Source organism: Peromyscus californicus, unplaced genomic scaffold, assembly GCF_007827085.1.
Source record: "Peromyscus californicus insignis strain IS unplaced genomic scaffold, ASM782708v3 Scaffold_11__1_contigs__length_118956290, whole genome shotgun sequence".
NCBI classification, from domain to species: domain Eukaryota; kingdom Metazoa; phylum Chordata; class Mammalia; order Rodentia; family Cricetidae; genus Peromyscus; species Peromyscus californicus.
Genome location: NW_026294402.1, coordinates 47,366,513 through 47,382,697, shown reverse-complemented (window position 1 = coordinate 47,382,697; position 16,185 = coordinate 47,366,513). Strand labels below are relative to the sequence as shown.

Genomic DNA, 16,185 nt, shown 5'->3' with positions numbered 1-16,185 from the left:
CCCTGCAGGTGGAAGGCAGCTGATTCAAAGACGAATAAATGTGCCAAGTGATAACTCAGCTTGGCCTGGCTCGAGTTACTAACCGGAGTCTCCTCAAGTCATGATCGAGAAACAGGTTCCCTGGATGGAAACAAAGTCATTCCCAAAGCCAGAGGAATCCTCTGAGGTCAAGTATGGATGAAAGGAAGGGCAGCTCAAGGGCAGACATTAAGTCACCTTTGTGGCAATGTGGCTTAAATACTGTTATGACCTGAACAATGGATGAACCTAGCCAGTACTGGCTTACTTGCCCCCATTACCTGTTTCCCTTGAGACAATCAGTGTATTGAATCTTTAAGTGTGAAGTCTTAGACTATAGGGAAGCATTCTCCCTGTGCTCACTTCAAAAGGTACCCCGGGAGGACTTTCTAATGATGAGATCAAGAAGCAGCGTGGAAAACAATCTCCATCTAAGTGCTGCTGGTGGCGAATTGCTACTAATAAACGAGCTGCCTTTCTTGAGCATTGAGCTGTCAGATGTGTGTTTTGTACTCACCATGGTGCTTGTGTAGGTTGTAGTACATTAAATTAAATCCATCAAACATTTATTGAGGGCCTACTGTGCACCAGGCACGTAGTCTGTGGGATGCCAAATGGATGTGGGAAACTGACTCAGGAAAGTGTCTGGGCCTCATTCAAACTTTTAGTTATTGCAAAGGCAAGGGATTTTTTTTTCCTTTTAACAATTCATACACACAGTGCAGCAAAGTATAGATTTCTGTCTCTTTCGTGTGGCTGTTGAAATAAATGATTATCTGAACAGCTGGCTTCCAAATTTCTCTTAGGGAGGAAATTGTCTGTTTCAGGTAGTACCTTGAGATAGGGCTTCTGCAAAATCAAGATGCCAAAGTTGATGGTTTAGTAGGGATGAGACAATAAGTCCATGCAAAGATTATCAGTAGAAATGAAGAGAACATTAATAGAATGCAGATGCCGGAAAAGGAGCCAAGTGATCGTGTCCCCAGGCTTGGAGACATCTCCTTTAAATGGTAAGTATTTGTGAGAAAATTCCCTTGCTGTTCTCCCACAAACCTCAGTAAGATCTGCTGTACATACAAAGGCTATGCATATAAACAAGAGGGAGAGAGAAAGAGAGAGAGGAGAGAGGGAGGGAGGAGAGCAGGAGGGAGAGAGAGAAAAAAGGATGAAGGGAGGGAGAGAGAATGTGAATCATGAAAGGGGATGTATTTTATGCATTATGGACACACAGGATGATTAGGCAAGCCCATCTCTAAGCTGAATGAACTTTGCAAAACTGAATTGGAGATGATCAAGAGAATTCAGGAGTCCTCAGTCTTGAACCTGGAATTTAGAGATACTTTTGGGAGACCACTGGGTCTTCTTTAGATTTGTAGGTTATGGTCTGTTTTATTTCCTCCAGAGCTCTTGATTCTGCCCCCAGCACTCAGTTATTTTATCTGTGCCTTTACTGTTTATTTGAATTCCTTATTATTGTTTATTTCTTGTATTTATTTTCTGGTTCTTCTCATCCTCCTTCACCCCTGGACCATAAGTACGCCAAGATTAGGATTTCACCTGTCTTGTTAGCTGCACCTCAGTAGCTGCAGTACGATGTCTAGCACACTAGGTATGGATTATGCATTTATTGAATGGAGGGATCATCTAACTACTTCGATGACGTGCAACTCACAGTGATGTTCTTTGAAAATTTATACTGCTGGTTAACAATATAATTTTGTCTTTGGTTAGGTTATGTTTCTTTTCAAGTATACTAGCCAGTGATTGTTTTATACCCAACTAGTTTTAAAAACAGTTTTGAAAATTAAAAAAAAGCAAGGTGCTGATAACTTTATTAATGAGAACATTTCCTCTTCTGCTGCTTTCTACCCCTTAACCCTTGATTATTTCCTGCTTAGGAGTAATCAGCATGTGAACTTCCGTTGCATCAAAATACCAGGAAGGTTGGGAATGGTGATCTAGTCAGGTGACTACAGTTGTGCTTCAGAGAACCAGTAGATGAGATGGGTGAGTGAAAGTGGATGTGGGTTCTCGAGTCAGGAGCACACTTCCCATAATTCTTTTGTTTTTCTTTCTTTCAGTACTCATTGAGCAGATTTTTTGTAGATAGCACCAAGGACCATAAAGGAGGACAAGATCCAAACACAAATGGAATAATTCACTGTTTGCCATTTAACTTGGGAGTGGAAGCTCATACTTGGGAATTCTCACGAACATTTCCCTCCCAGTTTTCAACATAGCCTTATGGATACCCATATTTTTGTATGAAGTGTGACACTCTGTCTTGGACTTTGGGATACTGTCCATTAAACCTATGTTTTAACACTCTCTATTCAGCATTATTCCTCAGCTTTACTTTCCGATCTCTTTTGCCAGATTAAACACAGGATGCTGTGTTAAATTTGAATTTTAGTTATAAGATGAATAATTTTTAGTATAAGTATTCCCTTTGCAACATTTGAGGGCTAAGTTGATTTAATAGGTATCTAAAATTCAAATTTAACTGACATCTGGTCCTTTTTTTTTTTTTTTTTTTTAAATCTGGCACCCCCGCTTACAGAGAAAAGTCATTTGGAAGCGAGATGCTGAACCTCCTTGCTAGGATGTCTGTGGGGTATGCAGCAGTACAGACGTGTCCCATGCGGGAAGAGGCCATGAGAACACCGTGCTGGGTCACTCTGGCAAGACTCGAACTACTTTCTCAACGTTTTTTTTCTTTTCAAATCACGTTTCACAGTCATTTCCAGATCAGGCTAATAAATTTTAGATCTTTTAAAGCCATGTACTGTAATTAGTTGGATAATAATCTATAATTACCCAGGGAAAGTGAGAGCCCATGTGTAAATTATCAGTTATAGACTATGCTCTTTCCATGGAGGAACTTTCGGCCTTTCCTAATCAGCCCACAGCATCCAGGGTCCTAGGATGAACATTTGATCTTCTCTGCTGGCCCATCAGCCTCTGTCACTGCAATCACTGTCTACCTCTCTGGCTTTCTTCACAGAGTCCTGGCAGGTGATGCTGGGTCTTCCATGTCAGTTGATGGCACAGAGCCCAGACCCAGTATATGGAAATTCATGTGAGTTCTATGAAGCGGAAGACTAGGAAGGGACTTCTACAATAGTTACAGAGGCAGACACCCGTAGATATGTAGGCTGGGCATTAGGAGCCAGTCAGATGGAAAGCTGAGGAGGCTGTGTTTGAAGGGTCCTGTGGCACACATCACCTCCCACGTATACCTCCAAGGGATTTGCTTTCAACACACAGCATCTCCATCCAGATGCAGCAAGTGCCCAGACTTTGTCATAAGAAATTGACCAGTAGAGCTCATATTGTGTTTGTTGTTTTCTTCCTGAATAACTTTCTCATTCCTATCACGACCCCTGCCTGTTTTCCTAACAGCTTATTAACTTTTGTTCTTTAAGTTGTATTTTTAGAGGCGATTTGGCAATGAAGCTTTTGAGCCTTTCTCCAAGAAGCAGGTCTCCATTAGTGAAATTTCATACCGTGGAGACTGCTAAGGATGTGTTACTCTCTGGGGTCCTTGGTTCGTGTCACATAAATAGCTGAGGTGAGACAAGGCCTGTTTTGATGTCGATACTGAATATCTTAGAGAAGATTATGTAAAGAGCTCAGTAGTGACAAGTTGTGCTGGCACTTGCTGCTGGGCACAGCGTTCTATGACTGGGTGACTGGGCACCTGGGCACCTGAGAGTCATCTATCTGAATATAACGGATTTGTGTATGTTGGTTATTAAGGGTCCTGATCAATGAGAGGAGAAATGGTTGTAAAGGTGCCAAGGAACGTTATCTTTTTAAAAAGACCCGCACCATCCCTGTAGAAATAGCTCTGAGTTTGTTTTGCATTTTAGCAGACTGAGGCCAGTTGAGGTAATGATTTCTCCAAGTTAGCAAGCAGTGGAGCCAGAATGAAGCCACAGTCCTCTGCAGGAGCAGCCAGTACTCTTCACCACTTGACCATCTCCCCAGCCTGTCTGAAACTCATCATAGGAATGCTGAAATGGGATGCTTTGTCACTGATTCATGTCAACAAATAATTACCGACTTTTGCTACAGCTAGTGCAGTGATTGGAATGTAAGAAAAATAATTAAACACAGTTCTTTTCTGTGAAAAGTTGTGTATGAAATAATTGGCAAAAATGTCTGAAGCCCTGCACAATAAAGTAAAACCAATTAAGTGACCAGTAAGTAATATGCACAGGCAGAGCAGAAAAGAGTGGTCACTTCCAGGGGACATGGGCAGGGTGGGCTTCTTACTATATACAGAATATGGGCTGGACCCAAATTTCACTTTGAGCATCAAGGTGACACTGTGATTGAGAGCTTGTTTTTTATTTTTTATTTTCTTTTATTTTTGTATTGAATAATAAGTGTCTGATCCAAAATGGCCTTGGCCGGTTGGAGAAAAGGTTAGAGGCTGGCATGCAGAGCCTAAGAAGCAGTGCCTTTTCCATTACTCATGGTAGATAGAGAGAAAGAGTGTGCGCCATTTATTCTCTCAACCATTACATTTTTGCTATTGTTGTTGAACACCTACTATGTGCAGAGTATGTCTACAGTGATGGCCAGGAACAGATGCATTGTGTGGAGGTACTCAGAGGCGCTCCTGGCTTCCTCACAAAGCTAACGTTCTGTACATGTCTGAGTCCACTATTTAGTTTTTGGATAACAGGGGAACTTGAACTTCCACAAGAGTGAAAGAAGTGGGTAGGATGTGGTCAGTGCTCCTGGCTGGAGAAAGAGCTGAGAGAGAGTGAGGGAGTTCAGTACTGTGGGATTGTTCTTACTGTTGTCCTTGTCATCGAAAAGCCAGCCTAGCACTGCCTTATATAAATGGAGTCACACTCAGCCAGCATGCAGGCTCTGTCTCTGGAAGTAAACACTGTTGGCCATCTTCAGAGTCTGGTAATTTTATTCTTCTATGGAATAAGAGCACACAGAAGAAGCAAAAAGGAACAAGGCAAGGGATCCATTTCTTTTCATCTTTGTCTTCTACCACCCACCCCCTCTCCACTTTACCCCCTACCCCATCCATGCCTTCTCTGAGAAATGATTGAAAGTCTAGAGACCCGCAGCATGTCTGCTCACAGGGCTCTGCTCCGTCAGATGCTCCGCACTCCATTGTGCTGTGATTTCAAGCTGTCATTTTTCTGTCCCTAATCTGAGCAGCACAATGCCCTCAATCTAAGTGCCTTCCTGACTTCCAGCCAGAGAGCCAGCCTATTTATGTAGTGATGGCTGCCATATTTATGCATAAGGGTTGAAACTGGAACCCATTGTCTCTGCAGACGGGGAAATCACAGAACAATGGCTGCAGGAAGGAATTGTTCACAGGCTGGTAGAAAACAGCCCTGCTGACTTGTGTGTGGTGCAAGATGATTTAGCTCTGAAGTACAAAGAATAATAACAGAGTCTTTCTGAGGACCCTTATAAGTGAAAACCGCATCCACAGCAGCTGAGCTGACTACAGGAATTCAGAAAATGCCAGGAGGAGCAGTTTTTAACCTCTGAGAAGCGGTTACATAAGCCTTGGAAATGTGCTGTTTTGCTTTTTGCTCTACAGGCGTGTGGATTCCACATCCTCTCACCTGTGCAGTACCAGGCTTGGGAGGGATTCTGTCAGACACTCAGCCCACTCGACTCCTACATCTATGGCTAATTCGTTTGAGGGCTTAGGGATGTGCCTTCGAGCTAATTCATAATAAAGGATGGAAGTTAGTCACTAGGCAGAAAAAAGAATTTCTCTAGAAGAAGTATTTTCTTTTCCTTGGATAAATATGACTTTTGTCACAGCTCATATTGAAGGATTTTTTAACAATAAGATATTCAAATCTTGAAAAGTTTCTCTGTATTTTGTTCCCCAGAGAGTTTATGCTCTTTGCATAGAGAATTAAGGAAGATAAATTCCAGTAGCAATTTGGTTGTTGATGACCTTTGTTGACCTTGGGCAAGCCTCTGGTTGATAGGATGGGATCAGTTTTCTCTCTTCTATGCAGCTGTTGGCATGCCCCTTGACTGAGCCTGAGTCTAGACTGAGTTGTGCTTCCAGGGGTCCAGTCCCACATTTAACCAGGATTATTTTCATGAAATGATGTTCACATGGACCTTATATACCCTTCTTGGATAGGAGAGAAAGGAATAAAACTCTAAGATGACACAAGAAATGATTAAGACAGTAAAAGAGAAGATATTTGATTCTTAACCCCTTTTAACAAGGGAAGTTAGGTGTCTGTGAGTGTGCCTCGTCTCCTAATTCTCTAAAGAGAAGATTCAGGTGAGAGAGGAAACTCCATAGTAGCCAATCACATTCAAGGTCTTTTGAAGAGGGTTCAAAAGATGACTCCATCCTCCTGTTAAGCTGGAAGCCTCCTTGATTCTCATGTCAGATGCATCAACTGCTCTGATTGGACCTTCCCTCAACAAGGATCGCGAACTCTGTTACCTTCGGCACCCTCCATCTATCTAGTTGAGGCTCCTTTCCTCTCACCTGGTTCTTTACCTGGAATCCATGTCCACTGTGTGTTCTCAGCAGCTAAGACAGAGCCCTTCTATCGACCTGGAAGGAATCCACTCATCTCACTCTCCTGCTTAAAACTCTTGACACTGTATTCCACTTCCGGTGGAAGTTCCTGTTCTACGTGGTCTTTGGGATACCTCTGCTACATCTGGGTCCCATCACTCCACTGTAGTCCTCCAGTGCCTCCTCTTCTCATAGGACCTCAGCAATATCAACATTTTGATGTTCCTTGCACTTTCTAGACTCGTATTTGGTGTGTGTGTGTGATCTGTAATATGTGCATGTGTGTGAGAGTGCACGTGTGTGTGTGTGTGTGTGTGTGTGTGTGTGTGTGTGTGTGTGTGTTTGTGCTTACCTATATGTGCACAAGTGGAAGTCAGAAATGGACATCCCTGTAGCTTAAGTTTTCCTGCCTGGCCCACAGTCAGGACAAATCTCTCTCACCTGCCAGTCCCACAGCCGCTCAGACCTGACCAAGTAAACACAGAGACTTATATTGGTTACAAACTGTATGGCCATGGCAGGCTTCTTGCTAACTGTTCTTACAGCTTAAATTAATTCATCTCCATTAATCTATACCTTGCCATGTGGCTCGTGGCTTACCGGCATCTTCACATGCTATTTCTCATCTGGTGGCTGGCAGTGTCTCTCTGACTCAGCCTTCCACTTCCCAGCTTTATTCTCCTCCTTGTCCCGCCTACACTTCCTGCCTAGCCAATGGCCAATCAGTGTTTTATTTATTGACTAATCAGCAACACATTTGCCATATAGAACATCCCACAGCACATCCCCAATTCACTTTCCACCTAATTTTAATTTTTGAGCCAGGGTCTCTCACTGAACTGAAACCTTGACGTTTTAGATAGACTAGCTGCCTAGTCAGTGCCCACCCCCCATCTACCTTTTACACATCATTCCCTTGACCCCAGTTCCAGAGTCCTAGACAGCTGCCACTGGGCCTGCCTTTTGTATGGGTCATGCAGATCTGAACTCAGGTCCTCATGCTTGGGCTCTTTCCCCACTAAGCCATCCTCTAGCTGCTCACTTCTGTCTCTGTGCTGACCCCTCCTTCTGCTGCAAGGCTCTTCTCACAGATACAGTTGCCTGCATGGCTGGTTTCTTCATCTTCAATTTTTCTGTTCAAGTGAAACCTGCTCACGAGGTCTTTCCTGACTAGTCTATTCAGACCCATTTCTACATCCTCCTCCACATACCTGCTAGTGCTTTTATTGATTCTGATTTTTCTTCTCTTTCCAAAGCATCAATTCTTTTCTAGCATTGTGTACCATTTACTTAAGTATTAAGCTCATGTCTTTCCCTGGTAGATTACAACCTCTAAAGAAGAGAGCCTTGTTTTTCCACTGTTATTTAACGTATCCAAATTCAGGCCTAGCACACAGTTAGGTGCTCAGTCAATATCACCGAGTGAGTGGGTGTGTGAGGGAGTTGGCCTCAGTGGTTTTCCTTTCACGTTCTGTGCTTCTGTGACTAAAAATAAAAATATGAACCTTTCCTCAGTAACCTCTGTTTTCTGTTCAGAAATGGGATTCAGATAACTAATTGTATCTATTCTGAGTCAATAAAGGCTCTTAAAATAGGAGTTCAATCACTATCATGTGTCCGGGGAAGGCTGTCGATGCCTCTAATAATAATCAGGACTAGAAAGGAGGGCGGAAAGACAGGTGATGGAGCTGGCTTCTTTGTCCTTTGGCAAGGACTAATGCCAGTTTGTTAAGCCTGGGACCATGCAGTGCAGCTAGGACAGAAGTTCTGCCCGGCCCTGGCTAATATTTCTGGCTAGTAATGATAAACTGCCATCAGGGCATCTATCTCAGTCTCAGCTTAGCTTCAATCTCATTTTGCTCAGACAGCTGTTTCTTAGGCTAGCTTGAGCCCTGGAACATGGTGACCCCATGTGCCCAGGACCTTCTGAGGTCCTGCTCCGGTCCTGCTGATACCGATACATTCTCAGTTCGCTGGCTTGAATAAGAACCGACTTTTCGGGGAAAGAAGAGTGATTTGTTTTTCTTTGTTTTGAATGCACTAAATCTTGAGATGTTTACAAACTATGTGAGTGAGAAGGTTCTATTTGCATCCCAGTTTCGGAGTCCCTACTCACTGCTCTCATTTTTACCTTCTTGCCATCTGCACCCTGTTCTGAATTCTCTGTGTACCTGTGGAGAACATCTTCATAAAGTGGAAACAGAAGTAAGCAAAAAAGCAGAACATTTGGGTTATTCTTTATGTTAATATTTGAAAAGTCAAGGAAATCAGACTTCATGAAAATTGAGGCTTTTGAACTCATAGATCACATAGTACACGAGCAGATGGGCATCCTGATGGCAATCAGCCAAGCAGAGGCAGGCCTTGACAGCCAGACATCCAACTATAACACAGGCATGGGAAGCATTTGGGGCCCAGTGGATGGCAGGACGCACAATGTTGATGACCATTGCTTCTAAGATTTTAGCCAGGAGCCGGGGAGAGGGAACTCTGAGGTGCTTAGGAGCACCCTACCAAGTTCCTGGACAGTTTCTTTTCTCAATATACCCTTGCCTCATGGATTGGATCCTGGGAAACTGATTCCATTTCTTCCCCAGTTCCTTGATGCTAACGGCCCGCTTCACCCGCGTATTTGGTGGGTGATTTGCAGTGACCTAGTTTGTTGCAATAGCAGGCACATGACTGTGTTGTGTGTTGTTAAACTGCATTAGGATATGGTAATGGCTTTATCTGAGCACAAGGGATATTTTCATGAATCTCTGTTGTGTGATTTGAGAATATTACCATGCTGTGTATGGACTTGCCTCAAATACAGCAGTTTAACAATAACAATAACAACAACAACAAAACCTTTCACTGACATGTGATGACTCTAAAGCAGAACAATGCTTTTAGAATCTTAGGGGAAAAAAAAGAAAAGAAAGAAAGCCAGACTTCTGAACTTGTTTTCCTTTACCTATTAATTCATACCAGTAAGGATTGCTTGAAATTTTGCATCGAGAATGTGAAAATGTGAATCATTACTGAATGCAGCCTCTTGGTAGATATGGGCCAGATCAACCCACTTAATCTCATTTGGTAAGATTGAAAAAGCCCTAGCCCGGCTTCCTCTTATTGTCCATCTCAGTGATTTGATGGCGCTTGCGGATAAAAGGCACAGTCTGAGATTATCTTGAGACAATTGCATGAGCCCCCAGTATAATGGCAAGGCAGTAACAATTTAAAATCCAACTGTGGGTGATTAACAAGGCTCTCTCTGCTCCTTCTTCTAATGTATCCTTTTCTTTTAGGTCAGCCTTAGAGGAATGATCTGACAGCTGCCTATTAGCTGGAGGATTTAGGTTGTAGGTTTCAATTGTTTATTGGTGACTGGGTTTCAATAGCCACTGTCTTCACATCTTATGACAGACAGGTTGTGCCTCAAAGGTCTCAGTCAGTGGTAGCTCTTTTTTCTCCTTCTCTTTCCCTTGCATTCTTTGTGGCTTGGAATAAAATGTAACCTGGGGAACTTTAAGAGAAATAAAGAACAAGAGAATTTTCACTGCACTCTGCAAATTGCACACAAAGGTATGCAAGCATTTGCAAATGTAATTTTGGGTTCAAATTCAAAAGCCAAGAATATTGCAATTTGGTTGGAACTGCTTCTTATCCTTTGGAGCTTAAGTCCAGTGGTGCATTCTGCCTTGAGGCCATGAAGAATGCTCCTGAGCTTTTGATTGAGATGTACCTATTTTATCTCTTTTCTAAAGTTGAATGGTTTTTGTCTTTCTTTGTGATGGTCTGGCCTTTTGGGTCTTATTCTGTAGAGTTGGAGCATCTGTGGTGTGAGGGGGATTTGTTGGGAAAAGGCACACTTTTCCTGGCATGTAGCTTAGATGTCTTAGATGCACAGCCCATGTTTAGACAAATATCAATGAATGAAGGAGAGGTTATGCTGGGAGTTGGGGTAGAGAGAGATTAATGATTTAGAAAGTGAAAGGGGGAAGAGGCAGAAATGATTGTCTTGGGTTACTGTTCCTGTCACAGATAGAGCACTGCATTTATGCTGATCTAGATCGGGAGTGGGATGGGTGGGGGTGGGGGCAGTGCTCTATGGTCAGCTTGAGGATAATGTTCAAATCATTTCCTAACTTTAAAATGACTCACTGAAGGCCTGCTGTATCTCTGCCCGGGATAGGGTTTCATGTGTTTTAACTGAACTCAGATGACTTGGAGTCTCTTTTGCTCTGGGTAATGGTTGCATTCTTGGGAAAATACATGGGGCTGCCGCTCAGCTGATTTCAGGAAGACTGGAGCATGTGTGCTGTAGCAATGGAAGCATCTCTCTTGGGATTCTGATTTCCCTTTCAAGGAACTTATCATGAGTTTATAATGAAATCATTCTGGTTAGGAAGAATCCCCAGCAGCAGATAAAAGCTTGAATCATCTCTGGGATTCCCCTTTGAGATTTGCATTCAACCATGAGACCTGAGGTCGGAAGATGGCTGTTTACAAAGGTGGTTGAAAGGGAATTGTTAAAGGCATTTTCTAGCAAAATGGAGTCAAACCCACCACGTTGGTGATGTTCTTTGAAGTAAAGGCCCAGCTTTGATCCTTTCATACTTCACCCACAGCGATTCACTGTATAGCATGTCTTATCACTTTTCTTGCTCCCGGAGCAGACTAGATCATTCCTCCTCTGCTCAGTGGCGGCTTGTATTTTCATCTGTGTATTTCTCAAGATGACCGAGAAGCCTGGCAGTGCTAAACTACAAACAACGTGTACTTTCTGACTAGGAGAAATTGCCAACGGTGAAAGGGGCCCTTTTCAGTATCACACCAAGGACTTTCTTTCCTTTTCTCTTTTCTAAAGTGAGTGATGGTGTCGATAATAGAGGGGGCCTTGAGTTCTAGGCACTGCAAGCTCCTCTCCCACCTAGAGTCTCAGTGGAAACACGCCCTCCTCCTAAATCTGAAGCTTGTGCCGTGTAGCAGCTCCGTTGAAAATACCAAGTGACAAGAGGTGGCAGTGGGTGACAGACAAGTGCTCCGGTAGAAGCCTGCTGGAACAAGTCACAGGTTCTGATGTTTAAAGGGATGGCTGCCTCCTCAAATGTCTGATGTCTGCTCAGGCGTGAGGAAACTTCCAGGTCACAGATGCTTTTTTAATCAGCTGGAACAGGGGATGAAACACTCTGGTGGTATTTCAGGATACGGAAACTGGACCGGTGGGTGAGGGGACCGCAACTGTTCAGGGAGATGACCCTCGCCCTTGATTCCATCTTTTCCAAAGAGACTCAACTGCAGTCCTTGATGGGTTTGTGGTGTGGATACTAAAGGAGGGTGTGCCAGTCAGTTCTTCATTGTGAGGAAGACCCGAGAGAGGCGACGGAGGAGGAAAGATTATGTTGAGCTCTGTGTTTCACCCTGTGCTTGGTTGGCACCTTTGTTTCTGGGCCACAGTGAGGCAGATCGTCATTGCAGGGAGGCCTGGAGGAGAAAGCTGCTCAACTCATGGCAGCCAGGAAGCAGGGAGAAAGGATCAGAGGCCCTGCCACCAGTGACTCACCTCCTCCAGCTGGACCCTGCCTCCTGAGGTTGCCACCAACAAAATAGCCCTGCCACCTGGAGTTTAGGCAGTCATACATGAGCCAGAGTTGCCTTAGAGTCAAACCATAACAGGGTCATTTGCATGGAGTACGTGCGGTGCTCTCGAGTGGATGTGGGTTTTAGGTCCGTTGCCGCATCCTGAGCTCTGAATGGCGGTGTACTAGTTTTTAACCTGATTGTCCATTTCTCATTAAATAAAATGATCATAGTTCACCCCAGGATGGAAAGTAGAGGCTAATTAACCAATATAAGATAAAATAATGTATAAAATGCCCAATAAAGTGCCTGTCACTCAGTAAAGGACACCAAAAAAATAACAGGAAAAATTAGCCAGGCAGTAAGATATGATTTAACAGATGTATCTTTCCCCTAGAAAAATGAGAAAGTTCTGTGAGATTGTAAACTGACTATCCCCACTTTAAAGCTAGTAATAATAACAATAACACCGACAAGGGATTTGAATTACAGTAGGGTTCTGATATCATTAAATAGTATGACTAGTGACCCAGTAATGCTCTAAAACTGTCCAACATTAATTTCTTCCTTTCTCCTCTGGGGTTTGAGCTTGAAGCCTAATTAGCACTCCTTTCCTTCAGGACACGAAATAGGAAGTCTTCTGATTAGCGGCACCCAGGTGGAGACATAGAAGATGTAGTTAGTTGTCTGTAGAAGAGGCCCTTGGGCCAATGATCTACTCTGCAAAGAGGTGGCAAGGCCAGTTCTCTGGGTTGGTGTACTTGTCCTCTACAGTCTGTTTCACAGAGAGGAGTCACAGCTCACAGAATGACTGCCACCCATTAAGGAGATGTGGCCCACTATTCAACCAGAGGAAAGTCTCTCTCCCCACACAACAGACTAGTGTCTGGCTCCAGATCCCACGCTCTTGCCTCCCTGCCAGGAGGCTCTACGATTTAAAAGATAAGAGCCTTTCTGATGAGGGTGGATATGCTGTGTCTTCTCCATAAGCTTGCAGAACGTCCTTAATCATATTTACTTGAGTGTTCTTTCTCCAGCATTTAGCTTTTTAAACCCTACCCAGGTTGGTGGATAAGTTACTTTATTTTTATCTTAGAAATCCATATTGAGAAGTTTGCATTAGTTATCCTTTTTCTTTTGAAAAGGAAAACGGGTTATATTTGCCAGCAAAATATTGGTGTTTTCAGTGCACAGACTCAATTTTATTTACACGTTAATAGAGTTAGGTCCGGGTGACATGTGATAAGATCTTTTCGGCAGACACAGGCACCCTGTTAGAATGCACTAGCAGAACAGAACCAATCCAATCATGTCGTTAGGTGCTTCTAACTCTACACTCATGATTCAAGAAAAAAATTCCTCCTCCGTCTGTGCTTTTCAAGGAAACATGGGACAAAGCGAGCTGAGCTGTGGGCTCTGATCCTCTCCTGCGTACCTTCAGAAGAAGCTTGATGGGAAACGCTCAGGAAGGGGAGACGCCTATCCCCAAGTGAACTGTTCTTGCTCCATCATTTCATCAGTTACTCAGTTCTATTCAGGTAATGCCTACTAAATGATCCCTATGCCCTAGAAACATTCTGGGTACTTTGAAGTGTTTAAAAAAAAAATCATAGAATTTGGTTTTTTCCTCTTATGGAGATGAAAATTTCTTGGGAGTATTTTGCATTCATGAAGGAAATAAATAAACCTGAGGGCTTAATTCAATTAAATTTTAAGAAGGTGTTTGGAGAATAAACGTATTAGGAATAGTTTCCAACCACAATATTGTTATAGTCTCCTGTCAATCATTTATGAGCTTTGTCAGCTATACTTTACTAGTAATAATAAGAAGCGCCCAGTCTCCGTGACCTCAAGACCTTGCTATCGGAGGATCCATGCTCTGAGCTACATGCAGATCTCACAGAGAACCTACTAGCCCTACAGGGGATTTATTCTTATGGTCAGAAGCTGCACCTTGCCCTAGCCACAAGTGCCCCCACACCACAAGTGCCCCCAGGACGAGCCTTGCGAACCATTCAGCTGGTCTAAAACATGCCAAATTTGGGTAACATCCAATAGAGATCCAAACACCCACTCAACAAAGGTGGGTAAGATAACCACACCAAAAGACACAGCCAACAGTCTAATTCCAGATGCCTAGGTCCCATCACAAAAACACAAATAACAGGGAAAAAGACTGCTTACCAGCATTAACAATCAAAACCTAAAATTTGCAAATTACTTGTTTTTGCTTATATGATGAAATAATTTGTTGAGGGAGTGAAAGTCAGAAAAGTAATAATTACTGGGCCTCATGCAATTTAGGGTCACTTCACCACTGAGTTACTACCCTGATCCTGGTTTAATTAGCATCCACACTAGACTGTCCAGTTAAGTGACTTATACCATATATCATTTTCTTTAACCTAGATGAATCTCTGTCTGCTTGACCCTCCACCGCCTGTCTGTCTGTCTGTCTGTCTGTCTGTCTCTCTCTCTCTGTGTGTGTGTGTGTGTGTGTGTGTGTGTGTGTGTGTGTGTGTGTGTGTGTGTGTGACTGTGCATGTGGTTAATGTTGAGGCAGGGTCTCTCACTGCATTTGTAGCATACTAATTTGGCAAGACTACCTGGCCACCACCCAGGAATCTCCTGTCCCTGTCTCTCCAGTGCTGGGATCAGTGTGTGTCTTTGTGCTGGCTAGTCTTATGTCAGCTTGGCACACAAACTAGGGTTATCATAAAGGAGGGAGCCTCAGTTGAGGAAATACCTCCGTAGGATCTGGCAGTGTGGCATTTTCTTAATTAGCAATGGGGGAGGGCCCAGCCCATTGTGGGTGACTCCGTCCCTGGGCTGGTGGTCCTGGGTTCTATAAGAAATCAGGCTGAGCCAGCCAGGGGAAGCAAGCCAGTACTCAACATCCCTCCATGGCCTCTGCATTAACTCCTGCCTCTGGGATCCTGCCTTGTTTGAGTTCCTGTCCTGACTTCCTTTGAGGATGAACAGCAATGTGGAAGTGTAAGCCAGATACACCCTTTCCTCCCCAACTTACTTTGTGGTCATATTGTTTCATTGTAGCAATAGAAACCCTAACTAAGACAGTTATTCAACTTGCCTTTTTTTTCAGTGTGGGTGTTGGGGATATGAAACCATCTCCTCATACTTACGCAGTAGGCATTTGACTGGCCAAGCTCTCTTTCCAGCCTCTTTACCCCTTTTAATCATGTCCTTGACGTACTGAAAAGAAGGCATTCATCTTAGAATGTTTTACATTGTTGATTTATCTGTTTCTTTGAGTCAACATCTAAGAGAAGGAGATTCTTTTTTTTTTTTTTTTTGATATTATTTCCCGATCCTTTTTGGGTTTCAAAAGTGCTTACAATTTTTCTGTAGCAGACTTGCTGTTCGTTGTTGTCAGGTCCCAGGAATAAAGTTATGATGTATTTTCTTTCAGCATTGGATATGATCCTATTTTAATATTTCACTTATAATCTTACAGTATTTTTGTGACAATTAGAGACATCCTTTTGTATCATCTTCATATAAAGTTTTGGTTGATGAGTCTTATGTGTTTGGAACACACCTGTCCTGCAGTCTGTGGCCGTCTAAGCCTCAGCCATGCAGTGTGATACACTTTAGTTGTTCAGACTGTTTGGTGGTCTCCTGGGCTGATTTGAAGAGCAGCCCTCTGGAAGCCTGCCTGCTTCTTGTATGATACGTGGGCCATTGAACTTTTGAATCTGAATTTGACTTAAGTTATCTGTTTCATCAGGGTTTTTAAGTGATTTCATGGCCACTCTCCCAATTTCATTATGTAGATTAAAAATTACTTTCCTTTGATGGTTGTTTTCCTTGGTCATATTGTTGTGTATTTGTGCTGTTTACCTTTTTTTGTTAAGGAAAAAAAATAGATTTACTGGAGGTTTATCCATTTTATTAATGTTATTCAAAGGATCAAATTGTGTGTGTGTGTGTGTGTGTGTGTGTGTGTGTGTGTGTGTGTGTGTGTAGGCCAGAGGACAACCTAGATCTGGACCTTGTTCCTCAGGCACTATCTACTTTTTTTTTTTCTGACAGAGTCACTC

The 16,185-nt window shown here is 43.1% G+C and overlaps 1 protein-coding gene across 2 annotated transcripts in view; it reads left to right on the top strand.

Moving 5' to 3' along the window:
• Positions 1–16,185, top strand: part of Ddx10 (DEAD-box helicase 10) — a 468,305-nt gene that overhangs the window by 371,014 nt on the left and 81,106 nt on the right. The window contains exon 20 of one of the 2 annotated variants that reach the window (XR_008222819.1): positions 13,507–13,662. The exons of the other annotated variant lie outside the window; for it this stretch is intronic. The gene's annotated coding sequence lies outside the window, so the exon portion shown is untranslated. The remainder of the gene's footprint in view (positions 1–13,506; positions 13,663–16,185) is intronic. 2 annotated transcript variants of the gene reach the window in all.